Source organism: Polypterus senegalus, chromosome 18 (genome assembly GCF_016835505.1).
Source record: "Polypterus senegalus isolate Bchr_013 chromosome 18, ASM1683550v1, whole genome shotgun sequence".
Lineage (NCBI taxonomy): Eukaryota > Metazoa > Chordata > Cladistia > Polypteriformes > Polypteridae > Polypterus > Polypterus senegalus.
In genome coordinates, this window is record NC_053171.1 from 63530700 (window position 1) to 63536699 (window position 6000).

Here is a 6000-nt window from a genome sequence, read left to right on the forward strand (position 1 = left end):
TGTTATATAAACAAAAAAGTTTTGTGTTATAATAATAATAATGTTATAATCCTCTGTAAACATTGTCTATGCGTAAATGTAAGGAAAATGATGTGAAATTCCTAAAAAGAAAAGAGTAAAATGCAGGTTTCCACTGCACCATTCAAGTAGTGCATAATGTTTGTTAAGAAACTGTGTGATGAAAAAGGGAGAAAAATGCATCAGCAGAAGTATGTCTCCCTATCCATTTATGTCTGTGATCCTCAGCTGTTGACACACATTCATTTTCAGAAGCTGCGCTGCTCATTAAATTAAACACAGCTGCTCAAATATGGGTTGCTGTGTTCTCTGAAGAAAAGAGAAAAATCGCCCTTTGCACATTTTCTGAGCTTGAGTGTCCTGCCACTTAAAGAAAAACTCAGCTGTGATGGAGCATTGCAAACTGGACCCCGGCGTAAAAAGACCCTCAATTTCTAAAGTGTGCAAATCCAGTTCTGTTTTTCTTCTCTTTTTCTTTTTAACCTTCTGTGAATGGTGAAGCGTCTAGCACCTGTTGGATTTTGCAGTGACAACACTCTTTTCTAAGACAACTGGAAGCCTCCTTTTCAGGCCCATTTCCCCTGCTCAGAACCGTCCTTATCATGTGTGAATACAGCTCGAAATTCATATGCAAATACAGGTGCTTTTCATTTTCCATTTGCTTTATCAGCCAGAGCACCTCTGCCAGATTGAGAGATTTGACATTCCCTCGCTGATGGTGGATATCAGTATCAGGCAGCTGCAGTCCTGCTTTAACAAAGATTAATCTTCACTGTACTGGATAAAGCCTGACTGTATTCTGTGCATCTGACAAGAAAATATATAGCATGGACGAATGAGAAGGTGGCACTTGCCTTTGCTTTTGGGGGATATTGATTGGTTCTATTTTTGTAATATAAAAAACATTTTATTTTACATTGATATGTTTTATCTCTCAGGATATAAGTTTTCCACAAGCCATTATTTCGACTGGTGATGTGTGTGTGGCCCTGTAGTCTAAAACCTGAGTTCTAGCATACACTGATTTGTGAAGTGGGTACCTTGGGAAACTTGAATAAGAAAAGAGAACATTCCACAGAGCAGGCTAGGATTTGAACTCGGGTATCTGCTCCTGTCAGGCAGCTTACTAACATATAGATGTAATGTGTTAATAAGAATTAACATAGCTGGTATTAAAATATCCTCCCTGCGGGGAGTTTGCATGTTCTCCCCGTATCCGCGTGGGTTTCCTCCGGGTGCTCCGGTTTCCTCTCACAGTCCAAAGACATGCTGGTTAGGTGCGTTGGCAATTCTAAATTGTCCCTAGTGTGTGCTTGGTGTGTGTATGTGTGTGTGTGCCCTGCCCAGGGTTTGTTTCTTGCCTTGCACCCTGTGTTGGCTGAGATTGGCTCCAGCAGACCCCCGTGACCCTGTAGTTAGGATTTAGTGGGTTGGATAATGGATGAATGGATGGTATTAAAATATTCAAAAATGCTAAAATATTCACATAGGCGATTTTAATGAATATCTGATTATATCTCTGCCTATATACTCATTCAGTAGTTTCCCATATTTGTTCTGTACAGTACAAGGTGACTGGGAGGAAAAGCTGTGATTCATTTTACATCTAAAAATCTGTAGAACTTTTGGGAGTGTTTTCCCTTTTGCTATTTTATCAGCAAAAGTTCATTTAACTTTATTTTCATTCAGCACACTTCTTATGAGCAGACTGCTATACAGTAGATACAAATACAGTATAAAAACAAAACATCATCCAATATATGAAAAATGTATATACTACATGTCACACAAAAATGTCACTCAGTGTTAGTGTCAGTTTTATTGAGAGTATTAGTATAAAAAAGTCTTACATTTTCATTTTGTTTTAATAGATTGTGCTGAAAATTGTCTCCACAGGCACCGATGCAAAGTTGTGCGCCATAATGTGTTTATGAAAAGAGACCTTAGCATTGTCTCTTGTGATCATTGCCATTTGATCCACAATGTCGTGAAACATCCCATGGGGTGCAGATGGGGCTGTTGTAGTTGTTGAGTTGTATATTTCGCAGGATCACTCATGATGTCATATTGTTCTACATCATGTGTCAACTTAAAGAAGCCTGCCCAAAGAACTCCACTTCACAACACCAAAGCTGTTTGATGGAATATGTCACGTCTTCCCTCCAGTGTGAACACAGAGAAAAAAACTCACAAAGTGAACACAGACGTCCCGATAGTTTTACTTGACTTTGTTGTTGTTACCATAACTTCATGTTTGTTGTTGCTCTAACCAGGGCAGAACTCTTTAGTTTTGCCTGACATTATGTGTTATAAAGAACCCTGGTAGGTTTTACATCCAAATTTCAACTGTTGTAGGTCAGCCAAATACCTGAAAAGGATCTTCCCATATTAATGAATATTAACACATTCTTTTGGATAGAAACATCTAACAAACCAGTCTATCCACTAAAATGCAGATGTAGAACAACCACAGACGAAAGAGAACAAATGGTTAAGACTTAGAAGTTACAAAATAAAAAGCTACTGCAGTTAATTTAAAAAATCAAAAACAAATGAAGAGTGGAATCATGAAACAACCGCAGCAGCAACACTAACAAGTATATGCTCTTCCAAAATAACGAGCCCTTAGGGTTAATTTGAAATTTGTTACCATGCTAAGGGTTGGGGGAACAGGGGCTGAAACGAGGGAGCACTGCTGTTAACGCAGTTCAACTCTGCTGGCTGTTTATTGTGCTCCTTCCTACCTCCTCTAGTAAAAAAAAATCAATGTAGAACTGTGGATTTGTTCTTTTAGATTTGTTCAGGTGTAATTGAGGCCCTGTTTACACTACCACAGTGTAATTTAAAAAAGGGTGTTTTTAAACTAAAGTGATCTCTCTCCACATCAGTGATTTTGCATCATTTAAGAAAGTATCTCACCTACACTAAAACACTGATATGACAAATGTTAGCCTAACTGGGCCTGTGCACTTTCGGAGGAAATAAGCATTGAAGGGACTGAAATACTGCTGGTCACAGCTGTAACAACCAGTAAATTTCCTTTTTTTGCACATGTATATAGCATTCATACTGTACAAAATGCAATTTAGATGGACACAGATAAGTTACACAACACGCACCATTAAAGGCATCTACTCAGTGTCAGCTACTATGTTGGAATATAGTTTTCTTCAATGAAGGGTGACCAATCAGAAAATGAGGTGTTGCAATGAACAGAATCCAATTGGGGATGGACTACATAATAAGTTCAAATAAATCAGTGTGATTAGAGCAGGGGTGTCCAACTCTGGTCCTGGTGGGCTGCAGTGGCCTCAAGTTTTTATTCTAACCTTTTTCCTAATCAGTGATTATATCTTGCCTGAAGAAGGGGCCTGAGTTGCCTCAAAAGCTTGTATATTGTAATCTTTTTAGTTAGCTGATAAAAGGTGTCATTTTGCTTGACTTTTTACCCTAATCAGTAAGCAGTTTTCACTGCTAATTAACTTCTTTTCCTATCATTTTAATAGCCCTGTTTAAGGATTCAGTCCTATAAATTGATTGCCTGGCTTTTTATGAAAAAACAAAACAGAATTGAGATGTGAAACAAGCCAACAGATGACCAGCTAAACTGGAACGTCAAACACCAGCCAATTTCACTCCAACCAGTTTCTTAATGAGGAGCCAATCCTTGCTGTTAATTAAAGCCGTTATTGAATATCATGACTTGTTGCTGATCTAATTCTGTCACAGCAGACTGTTGATTTTGTGTTTTTTCTAAGACCACCATCAAGATGTTTTGGTGACCTGAGCAGACCAGCATGACCGAGACCTTCATCTTTCTTTATTTTCAAATTAGCTGGTCATGTGGCGGCTCGTTTTGTGTCTCATGATTGTTTGGCTGGTCATAAGGAGAAAACTGAGGGGATTGAGTCACGCCAATTAAAACTAAGGCAAAACAAGTTAATCAGCAGCAAAAACAGCTCACTAATTAAGAAGATGATTAGAATGAAATCCAGCAACCACTGTGGCCACCAGGACCAGGTTTGGACAGCCTTGGATTAGAGCCTTTGTATTGTTATAATAACAATAAAAAAGCCTTGTTTTCAAAACCCTACATTATCAACCGTCCACACTGAAACACTGAGCTGGAGTTTACGGCTCTGGGGCCTCATGTATAAACGGTGGGTACGCACAGAAATGTTGTGTAAAAACTTTTCCACGTTCAAATCGCGATGTATAAAACTCACACTTGGCGTAAAGCCACGCACTTTTCCACGGTACCTCATACCTTGTCGTACGCAAGTTCTCTGCTCGGTTTTGCAGATTGGCGGCACCCAGCGTCAAAGCAGTGCTACTGTTCCTGTGTGGTTACACCTTATTTTCCTGACGCGGCTTTATAAGTACACTGCAACTAACCACATATTGTTTATTATTGTAACGCATCTGATTGTAATTAACTTGTAACAATATAATGGTCCAGGGAACAGCCATAGTATTCCAAATACTATAACTGCTTTAGTGTTGTTTCTCTCACTTCTCCTTCTTCTTCTTCTTCTTCTTCTTTCAGCTCCTCCCGTTAGGAGTTGCCACAGCGGATCATCTTTTTCCATATTACTCTCACTGCACCACTCGGAGTATTTATATCACTGTATCTGAGTGTGAATCACAGCAGCAGCTGATCGGAAAGAGAATTATCGGTATACAGCTTCAAGGACACGCTGTCTCAGCCACTGCAAAACGTTTTAAAGCCTTTCCTGTACGGACCTCACGGTTCAGAAACAGTTTAATCCCAAGAACTTTAAATGCACTCAATCAATTGCACCTTGTAGAACTGTTTGTACTTATAAGTACAATCACCCCACTGTAAACTTGCACTACAGTTATAATATCGCACAACCTGAGCCACTTTATAAAGCGCGTATTTACATATGATGACGATATCATTTTTAAGGTGAAATGCAGCAAAATATGTTTATTAAATTATACAGATTAAACTTTAACTTCATTTAAATAATCTATATTCTTCACTGGGAGTGTCGTGAAGGATAGAATAATTAAACATGTACTACGAAGATATTTCATGTTCCTTAAACGTTTTGAAGAATCGGCGCTAAGCTTCCAGATGGCTTAACGTCTATTACAGAGCTGATTGTATGGCGATTGGTTACTTGGGGAAAGAAAAGCAAGGACTGCAGTGGCGGCTATGCCAATATATATTGAATATAAAACAGAAAGAGAAAATAACAACACAGCTAAAAATGCAGCGACAAATTTCGGCAAAAGTTAAATGCTTGTGTCATGAGCACGAGGCAGCTATGCAGTGTCTGCATAAGCTACCTTACTGACATTGGCGGGCGAAGGAGCCACCAATTCATTCCACTGCCCAGTGCCACCAAAAGCCTAGAACCGCCCCTGAGTACTGCTGCAATAAATTATTTCATCGAAGTGAAACACATGTTTAATAACGTGCTTTAACTCCTATCATCATAAAAATGATATCACATATACATCTCAGTATTTTAGTTATTTAGAGAGTTGTAATATCACGAATGTAATGGATTCTGTGTCCAGTTGGAGGAAGAGAGCCGGTTTAAGAAGCAAGTAGTGATTCACACACATAGAGCACATAGAAGATCAAATACAAAACAAAGCATTTAACATGCTGCTTTAATTACGATGTGATTTGAGAAACTGGTTAATTAAACAATTTTAAGATGAAGTTTATGATGTTCTACTTTAATGACAAAATAAACTACGTGATTAAAGTGGAAATGTTGAGATTGAAGTGGACATTTCGTGCTTTTTCCCCACTGTGTGCCTTTTTTCTCTGTACCCTAATAAGCTTTCATATGACACTCAGACAGTGGGCTACAACTCGCCTTTTCACGGCGACTTTGATATGTGACTTCTTTTTTATTTCCAGCACTGTGTGATAATTGTGAATGTGAGCTTTCAAGTTTCTCCAACACGCAATGTCACTCGATCAACTTCCTTTTGTTGATT